At 43.8% G+C, this 10,933-nt stretch overlaps 1 pseudogene; it reads left to right on the top strand.

The window, feature by feature from the left end:
• Positions 1-10,610: 10,610 nt before the first annotated feature.
• LOC134929960 (5S ribosomal RNA) lies at positions 10,611-10,729 on the top strand (annotated as a pseudogene).
• Positions 10,730-10,933: the final 204 nt, after the last annotated feature.

A 10,933-nucleotide genomic window follows, 5' to 3' on the forward strand; every position in this document is an offset into this window, starting at 1 on the left:
GGGGTGTTGTAGGTGCACTGGGGTAAATTTACTAAGATTCGTAATTTTCCGTTTGAGGTCAAAGTTCAATCACGAATGACATCGAAAGTGTAAATATGCAACTTTTTGAATTTAGTACGACTAATTTACTAAGCTGCCGTATTCTGCATTTTCGGTTTTACCGATGTCGATGTCATTCGTTTTTTTAGGCAGTGTTTTACGTGAGTGACTTGTAAAACACTGCCGACTTTAATACAATGAATCTCGGCCGGATCTGAGAGATCCGTGCTGGGCTTCATTGTGCACTTTAAAAAAAAAAAAAAATCAGTGTTAAAATATTTAAAAAAAAAATGCGTGGGGTCCCCCCTCCTAAGCAAAACCAGCCTCGGGCTCTTTGAGCCGGTCCTGGTTGCAAAAATATGTAGGGGAAAATGATAGAGGTTCCCCCATATTTAAACAACCAGCACCGGGCTCTGCGCCTGGTCCTGGTTCCAAAAATACGGGGGACAAAAAGCGTAGGGGTCCCCCGTATTTCTGAAACCAGCACCGGGCTCCACTAGCCAGATACATAATGCCACAGCCGGGGGACACTTTTATATAGCTCCCGGCGGCCCTGGCATTACATAACCAACTAGTCACCCCTGGCCGGGGTACCCTGGAGGAGTGGGGACCCCTTCAATCAAGGGGTCCCCCCCCTCCAGCCACCCAAGGACCAGGGGTGAAGCCCGAGGCTGTCCCCCCCATCCAAGGGCTGCGGATGGGAGGCTGATAGCCGTTGTGTAAAAAAATGAATATTGTTTTTAGTAGCAGTACTACAAGTCCCAGCAAGCCTCCCCCGCAAGCTGGTACTTGGAGAACCACAAGTACCAGCATGCGGAGGAAAACCGGGCCGGCTGGTACCTGTAGTACTACTACTAAAAAAATACCCCAATAAAAACATAAGACACACACCTTGAAAGTATAACTTTAATGCATACATACACACCTCCATATACACATACTTACCTTATGTTCACACGAGGGTCGGTCCTCTTCTCCATGTAGAATCCATGGTGTACCTGTGGAAAAAATTATACTCACAAAATCCAGGGTAGATGCCTCTTCTTCTTGTAATCCATTTGTAATCCACGTACTTGTCAAAATAAAAAAACGGATACCCGACCTCGCACTGAAAGGGGCCCCATGTTTTCACATGGGACCCCTTTCCCCGAATGCCAGAAACCCCCTCTGACTTATGTCTAAGAGGGTTTCTTCAGCCAATCAGGGAGCGCCACGTTGTGGCACCCTCCTGATCGGCTGTGTGCTCCTGTACTGTATGACAGGCGGCACACGGCAGTGTTACAATGTAGCGCCTATGCGCTCCATTATAACCAATGGTGGGAACTTTGTGGTCAGCGGGTGACCGAAAGTAACCTCACTGCTGACCACAAAGTTCCCACCATTGGTTACAATGGAGCGCATAGGCGCTACATTGTAACACTGCCGTGTGCCGCCTGTCATACAGTACAGGAGCACACAGCCAATCAGGAGGGTGCCACAACGTGGCGCTCCCTGATTGGCTGAAGAAACCCTCTTAGACATAAGTCAGAGGGGGTTTCTGGCATTCGGGGAAAGGGGTCCCATGTGAAAACATGGGGCCCCTTTCAGTGCGAGGTCGGGTGTCCGTTTTTTTATTTTGACAAGTACGTGGATTACAAATGGATTACAAGAAGAGCCTTCTACACTGGAGTATGTGAGTATAATTTTTCCACAGGTACACCATGGATTCTACATGGAGAAGAGGACCGACCCTCGTGTGAACATAAGGTAAGTATGTGTATATGGAGGTGTGTATGTATGTATTAAAGTTATACTTTCAAGGTGTGTGTATTATGTTTTTATTGGGGTATTTTTTTAGTAGTAGTACTACAGGTACCAGCGGGCCCGGTTTTCCTCCACAAGCTGGTACTTGTGGTTCTTCAAGTACCAGCTTGCGGGGGAGGCTTGCTGGGACTTGTAGTACTGCTACTAAAAACAATATTAATTTTTTTACACAATGGCTATCAGCCTCCCATCCGCAGCCCTTGGATGGGGGGGACAGCCTCGGGCTTCACCCCTGGTCCTTGGTTGGCTGGAGGGGGGGACCCCTTGATTGAAGGGGTCCCCACTCCTCCAGGGTACCCCGGCCAGGGGTGACTAGTTGGTTATGTAATGCCAGGGCCGCCGGGAGCTATATAAAAGTGTCCCCCGGCTGTGGCATTATGTATCTGGCTAGTGGAGCCCGGTGCTGGTTTCAGAAATACGGGGGACCCCTACACATTTTGTCCCCCGTATTTTTGGAACCAGGACCAGGCGCAGAGCCCGGTGCTGGTTGTTGAAATATGGGGGAACCTCTATCATTTTTCCCCCCATATTTTTGCAACCAGGACCGGCTCAAAGAGCCCGAGGCTGGTTTTGCTTAGGAGGGGGGACCCCACGCAATTTTTTTTCAAAAAATACACACTTTCCCATCCCCTTCCCACTGATAAACATGCACGGATCTCATGGATCCCTGCATGCCTATCCAAACACGGGATAAAAAAGCAGGTCTGTTTTTTTTTAGCACTTTTTCACGAATTGTATTTCTGCACGGCAGTGTTTGGCTATTGTCGGCAGTGTTTGTGATTTGCACTTTTTAGTAAATTACCGATTTCTACCAAATTGCAGGCGTATTTGACCGATGGTGTATTGATTCGTGATTTTTTCCTAGGACTTCCAAAATATTACGAATGCCCTCATCACTGCCGAGATTTTTGCTTAGTAAATTACTGAAATGACACTTTGAAGAAAAAACGGCATCTCGGTCAAAATCGGGACCTTAGTAAATATACCCCACTGTCTCTAGCATTACTGATATCATACAGCTTAGCATATAATAAATAGTGGAGTTTAGTTATGAATTGATCAATGCATGAAGCTGCAGCCCCGCGGCAAGGGACTCCACTCTGCTGCAGTACCTAGCACTATAGGGGTTCAAACCTAGGGCACGGGACCCCCCCAAAAAACCACAGCCAAGCAACCCCAGGGCATCGCAGGGAATAATTATGTGTAGTGAGAAGGATTAAGGGATAGGTGAGAAAAAAAGGGTGTTATGGAGTGAATTAATATAAGTGAAAAAAATGTGTAACATGTATAATAAACAAATGGTGAAAGTGCCAAATTAAATGTAATGCTGCGATGCCCTGTTGTCGCCCAGCCACGGCAGTCCAGGAGGCCCCGTACCCCAGGAGCCACCCCATTTCTGACCTCGTGTTCTGAATAATTGGACTTACCTAGAATTGTGCCATATTCCCAAGTGCAGTCATGCTAGGTACCCTAGTTAAAATAAATGAGGGTCAGGTGCGGGTGGGTGCAAGTCTAAGAATGAAGGTGTCTCACTCCTTCAGGTGTGTCTATACAAAACACTTTTAGTTTGCTAGGGAGGGGCCTTAGACTGCACACCTATAGCTGCCAGTAATGTGAGGTGCTACCTACTGAGACTTGTAGTTCTACAGAAGAAAAGGGGGGGGGGGGGGGTTGTAGGTGCACTTTCTCTAGCATTACTGATATCATACAGCTTAGCATATAATAAATAGTGGAGTTTAGTTATGAATTGATCAATGCATGAAGCTGCAGCCCCGCGGCAAGGGACTCCACTCTGCTGCAGTACCTAGCACTATAGGGGTTCAAACCTAGGGCACGGAACCCCCCCAAAAAAAACTACAGCCAAGCAACCCCAGGGCATCGCAGGGAATAATTATGTGTAGTGAGAAGGATTAAGGGATAGGTGAGAAAAAAAGGGTGTTATGGGGTGAATTAATATAAGTGAAAAAAATGTGTAACATGTATAATAAACAAACGGTGAAAGTGCCAAATTAAATGTAATGCTGCGATGCCCTGTTGTCGCCCAGCCACGGCAGTCCAGGAGGCCCCGTACCCCTGGAGCCACCCCATTTCTGACCTAGTGTTCTGAATAATTGGACTTACCTAGAATTGTGCCATATTCACAAGTGCAGTCATGCTAGGTACCCTAGTTAAAATAAATGAGGGTCAGGTGCGGGTGGGTGCAAGTCTAAGAATGAAGGTGTCTCACTCCTTCAGGTGTGTCTATACAAAACACTTTTAGTTTGCTAGGGAGGGGCCTTAGACTGCACACCTATAGCTGCCAGTAATGTGAGGTGCTACCTACTGAGACTTGTAGTTCTACAGAAGAAAAGGGGGGGGGGTTGTAGGTGCACTTTCTCTAGCATTACTGATATCATACAGCTTAGCATATAATAAATAGTGGAGTTTAGTTATGAATTGATCAATGCAGGTGTGCAGTCTAAGGCCCCTCCCTAGCAAACTAAAAGTGTTTTGTATAGACACACCTGAAGGAGTGAGACACCTTCATTCTACGCCCTCCCTAGTAAAGTAGAAACTGAAAAGCTAGTAGCAAAGAAAAGTAAATCAAACCTCAATTTTTTTTTAAATACTGTATATCAACAGCAAAAGATAGGTATATCCTGTTTTAGTATAGGTCCCTTAAAGGACAAACTGGGAGGCTTAATAAAAAATGATAATGACATAGCGGATACATTAAACAAGTTTTTCTCATCGGTATTTACAATAGAGGACCAGATGCATGAACTAACACCCAACCCCAATAAGGATAATGTCCCACTGCTTAGTGCTTATTTAAGTGAGGAGGAAGCCTGTGACCGATTGAAGAAAATTAAGATTAATAAGTAACCTGGTTCAGACGGTATTCATCCAAGGGTTCTCATATAACTACACTCCAAATAAGCAAGACCTCTTTTTTTAATCACAATGATTCACTTACATCAGGCATGGTTCCCAAAGACTGGTGTATAGCAGAAGTAGTGCCAATCTTCAAAAAGGGAAGTATAGCTGAACCGGGCAATTATAGACCAGTTAGTCTAACATCTATAGTGGGAAAAGTCCTAGAAAGCATTCTGAGGGATAATGTACAGAAGATCCTTGAAGCCAAAAAGATTATTATTAGGAACAAACACGGATTTGTGAAGGGTAGATTATGTGCCTCTCACAACAGACATATATATTGGTAGATGCTCAATTAGCTTAGTGATATCATTCAGGTGCTCGAAATACTAATTTAATAACACTATAGTTTTTTCACTGGTATGCTATGCTGGGCTTTCTGGCTTATGTTGGTGTTTTGGGGTGCCACACCCTGCACCTAGATATAGCGCTAGGGACCCCAAATATACAGAGACGCCTTGATGCGGCTTTGGGGCTTAACCACACATTTACGCAAATATTTGTAACGAAGATCTCTGAATTCTATTATTATGTGGGATTTATATCTGGTTACTGTTACCATTCAGGGTGCTGGGGGAAACCAATTGCCTTGTTTTCTTGCTCAGAAATACCCCTCCCTTTCGAGCACCTGAATGATATCACTAAGCTAATTGAGCATCTACCAATATATATGTCTGTTGTGAGAGGCAGAGAGGTTCCTGCATTAGGAGGAGGAGGTGCACGCCCTGACATGCCACATGGAGCATTATGGGGTTGCTCCAAGGTAGGTAGCTCTTAGCTTAGACATATTGTAGTAAGGAGCCATTATCATGTGGCTCCTTGCTGGTTAATATTAGACCCAGATTGGGGTAATGGAGGTGTGAGGTGTGGTGCCTCTGGCTGGCTGAGCTGGATGGCTTTAGTGTGGCATACCTTTACATTCTATTAACACTTTTCACTTATTAATTTTTTAACACTATTTCTCTATTTTAATTACATTTCATGTTTGTATCACCCTCTCTATAGCTTCGGCTTCCTAAATACTAATTTATTAACACTATAGTTTTTTCACTGGTATGCTACGCTGGGCTTTCTGGTTTATGCTGGTGTTTTGGGGTGCCACACCCTGCACCTAGATATAGCGCTAGGGACCCCAAATATGCAGAGACGCCTTGATGCGGCTTTGGGGCTTAACCACACATTTGCGCAAATATGTGTAACGAAGATCTCTGAATTCTATTATTATGTGGGATTTATATCTGGTTACTGTTATCATTGAGGGTGCTGGGGGAAACCAATTGCCTCCCTTTCGAGCACCTGAATGATATCACTAAGCTAATTGAGCATCTACCAATATATATATCTTGTTTGGGTAGTCCCTGATTGATTAAGTATCACGGAGCCAGCTGCTGAAGTGGGAGCCGCACACATCGATCAAAACCCGAGGACGCTCGGGTCAACTATCTCCTCAAACTGCAAATGGATCCCGGCATTTAAAGGGGTTAGAGTGAGTAACGCAGGCTCTGAAACGGGACTTTATTTAATATATGTGCATTTATCCACACTTTGATTTATATCTTCATTTGGAGAAGTTATAACTCCCTTGAACAGTGACATTTATATACCTCTAAATATAGTCAACCAATACCACCTTGAATATATGACTATTCTGTGCATGACAGCTATTTTGAACAGGGTTGATACAGAGTTTCATATTGGACTTGAACTGCAACATATTTTGTTACATGAGTAACTACAAGTGTTGTTACTTTTAATATACACTCAATATATCCTGTTAGAAATCTGTCCAGTACAAGTCATTTGCTATATATGTTTTTAAGTGATTAATAACTCTGTTTTAATTAGAACTACCGGCATTCCTTCCATCTATTTGTATTGATTCTTTAGCGCCGCTCTATTCTTTTATCCTACTGATTTACTAATAAGTTTATTATACTCTATCAATGGTAATTTCTAAGTGAATTATCCACTTCTCTGCAGCTCACATAAAATACATTGACATTACAGTATTCCTAACTTCACTACAACTTAGTATAAACCGTAACATATATATTTACTTCTTCAGTATACGGCATGCATTACAAATGAGCACACAGTAGAAAATAAAATACTGTAGCTATTGCATTTCACAGACTGTAAATCTAATATAATAATTATCTAGCTAAATTCAGAATAAAGTTGTTAGTAAGGGTGTGCACCAGGCCATTTATTTTGGTTTTGGATCTAGATCTCCTACAGTACGTGTTTTGGATATGGATTGGTTTTGCCAAAACTACCCTTGCAGGTTTTGGTTTTGGATATGTATTTTTTTTTTTTTTAAATAATCAAAACAGCTAATATAATAGAATTTGAGGGTGTTTTTGTTCCTACAATATTATTAACCTCAATAAAATTAATTTCCACTCATTTCCAGTCTATTTTGAACACTTCACAGCTCACAATATTTGTTTTTAGGCCAAAAGGATGCAAGGAGGTAAGCGGGTGACTAAGCTAAGCATCACTATTGGGCGGCACAAACACGTGGCACATCTAGGAGTGGTACTCAGTGGCGTAACTACTGCCCCTGCAGACCCCATCATGGCATGTGGGCGCTGCCACTCCTGCGTTTCAGTGACAAGCTTGGCTTGGCTGACAGATAGATTTGCTGGCCAATTAGATTGAGGTGAGGGTGGAGCTTCTGGTGAGTTGCATCTTATGTATATGTGTGAGGGAGGGTGGGTACACCCCTGGCACGTGGCACGGCGCGGAGACCGAAAGAGGACAGACTGAGGCTGTTTGTGCAGGGTCCCGCAACTCCAGCCATCTGGCCCCGCCGCCCAGGAAGAAATTGCCACTCTTGGTAAGTGAGAGACAGAGCAGAAGCTGTCAGGGCAGGGTGAGCTGTGGTGCAGTCCTGTCCCGCGACTCCCGCCGGTCACCCCGGGAAGACATTGACGCCGGCCCACCGCTACCGTGCTTGGTGAGTTAGAGATGGTGCGGAGGCTGTCAGGGGGCACTGAATATGTGCAAGATAATCAATCAATCAATTAAATGTACTTGTATACATCCCTGTATTAATCTTTCAATCAGGCACATATAATCCTCTTTGAATTCTTCACAGAAGGGAGTATCTTCTTATCAGGATATCATTCAATAAAAACATGTAGTAAAAAAGCACATGCGTCACAAATAGGTCTTATTGCTGAATCAAGCTGGTGCAATTGTGAATATCGGTTAGGATTTAGTCTAAAGGGCTAATACAATACAATTCAAACCGATTACCATTTTTGCTAAACAACACAGACTGACTCTCACTCTTTGTCAGTCTGTGTGTAATATGCAGAAACCCCTGGCAATGAGCAGGTAATTTAAAAGTAACTAGAAGCCTTACTGTAGGGCTTAATGTGTAATGGGCATTGCGGTGTGTGCAGGGCCGGTGCAAGGTTTCTCAGCACCCTAAGCAAATAGTCAGTGCCCCCCCCCCCCCCCCCCCCCCCTTGCCAAGATACCGAGCCATCAGGTAAAATTTAGGGATAGGATATTAGGGTTGTTTTAGCAGTTTGGGTTAAGGTAGAGGTTCCCAAACGCAGTCTTCAAGGAACCCCAACAGTCCAGGTTTTAGGTATATCCATGGCTCAGCGCAGATGGTTAAATCAAATTGACTAGGGTGCTAATTAAGTCACCTGTGGCCAAGCATGGATACATTTAAAACGTACGTGTGTGTGTGTGTGTGTGTGTGTGTGTGTGTGTGTGTGTGTGTGTATATATATATACAGTATATATTATATTATAATATATATATATATATATATACACACATATACATACATATATACACACACACTGGTCGAAGTGGAAATTTTGAAGTGGGGGTATGGAAAAGTGAAGGTTGTAATTACGCGCCCGCTGCTCCGAAAAAGGTAGTAGTTTGCTACCCCTTATACACATTTTGCACCACAATAGTAGGACCCCTTATACGTTCTATTACTGGTGCCCCTTTCACATTATACCACACAGTTTGAGCCGAAAATCACATTATAGCACACGGTATGAGGCAAAATTCACATTATAGCACACGGTATGAGCCGAAATTCACATTATACCACACAGTTTGAGCCGAAAATCACATTATACCAAACGGTATAAGCCGAAAATCACATTATAGCACACGGTATGAGGCGAAATTCACATTATAGCACACGGTATGAGCCGAAATTCACATTATAGCACATAGAATGAGCTGAAATTCACATTATAGCACATGGAATGAGGCGAAATTCACATTATAGCACACGGTATGAGCCGAAATTCACATTATAGCACATAGAATGAGCCGAAACTCACACTATAGCACATGGTATGAGCTGAAATTCACATTATACCACACGGCATGAGCCGAAAATCACATTTATAGCACACGGTATGAGCTGATATTCACATAAGAGCACATTGTATGAGCCGAAATTCACATTAGAGCACACGGAATAAGCTTAAATTCACATTATGCCACACACATAGCCACATATTTACACACTCACAGGCAACATACAGTATACACACATGCATATATATATATTTACACACACAGACACATTTACACACACACACACACACTGTCCCCACCCTGACACTCTCCTCCATCAGTTCCCCTCTACTCACCAGTTGCTGGGTAGCCGGGGGTATCAGCATACGGGAGCTGGAGCCGGGCAGCTGTGCTGTGCAGCGGGAGCCAGCCACCCGAGTTATCAGAAGAAAGCCAGTGCTGGGCAGCGGAGCTGTCAGGGGGGCAGGAGTCGGAACCTTGGCGTAATCATACTGCAAGTGGGAACCGAACCTTGCAGCCGCACTTGTCAGGGCTCAGGGACGGGTGCCGGGCACTGTACTATTTTAAATCTGCCGCGGACCGGCAGCCAATCAGGAGCTGCTGCTACTGATTGGCTGCCGGTCTGCGGCAGATTTTAAATAGTAGCGCAGCGGTCAGCCTGATGCGGTGGTGGATCGGCGGGAGACAGTACTCGAAGAAGTGCCGGTATACTATACCGTTGTATACCGGTCCACTTCAGGCACTGTAACATATATATATATATATATATATATAAAACACCAGATATGACCGGCACTCCTACAGCAGATAATAAATACCAGGGTGCCTTCCCGTGGCACTACAAGGCCCAGCAAACAGAAAAAATGTAAAGGGCGGCACTCCAATGGATTTTGAAAAATAAATAGCTCACCAAGCCAGCTTCATTTCATTCATTTTGAAATGAAGCTGGCTTGGTGAGCTATTTATTTTTCAAAATCCATTGGAGTGCCGCCCTTTACATTTTTTCTATATATATATATATATATTGGTGTGGGGGGATGAGGTACTTGCAAGCGACCAAGGTGTCCAATCAATAATGAAAAAACCAGGTACTAAAAAATAGTATGATTTAATTTTAGAGATACACAGCACTAAAAAAGGGGTAACAAATAAAACAATGATATTAAAATGCAGCCTAATCAATAAATATTAGACGAAAAAAAGGGGGCTAGGCTAAAAACATCAAAAGGCACACGTGTCCAAATACATAAAATAGTACTCTTTGGGCCGACCTTGGAAAAGGGTCAGTAACTCGAACAGATCAGTACCTGGACGGGGGACCTCCAGGGAATATCAGTCGCGTGTTGGTCAATATTGCACATGATAGGGCACTAATACGTTTTAACTCATGTATTTTCTCTCACTAGCAGCTCTCATACCTCATAGTCCATTTTTTTCAGATTCTTCCTTTATTGCATCTTTCTTGGTCCTTTGCATCTTTCTTTGTCTGTGATATTTCCTATTATCATCCATTGAAATGAGAGGACCCGTCTCCAAACCCAGCCCTAAACATTACAACCATACCTCCTTGGGGACGCCCAACACCGTCCGATCTTGGAAGCTAAGCAAGGTTGGGCCCGGTCAGTACAAGGATGGGAGACCTCCTTGGGAGACCGGGTGTTGTAAATACAGAGGCGTAAAGGGAACTAATGGTACTTCTCAGTAAAGTATGGATGTTGTCTGGTCCTTAGTACACAGGACCCACTTCACGATGTTTACATAAGCACCACCCACCTTTCTCACGGAATTCTCGCAAGACATATTCCACCCAGTTCCACCCAGCTCTATTTATCTATTTTTCATATAACCTCTGCATTGTATTCCCATAGTGGG

This window comes from Pseudophryne corroboree, chromosome 5 (genome assembly GCF_028390025.1).
Source record: "Pseudophryne corroboree isolate aPseCor3 chromosome 5, aPseCor3.hap2, whole genome shotgun sequence".
Classification (NCBI taxonomy): Eukaryota; Metazoa; Chordata; class Amphibia; order Anura; family Myobatrachidae; genus Pseudophryne; species Pseudophryne corroboree.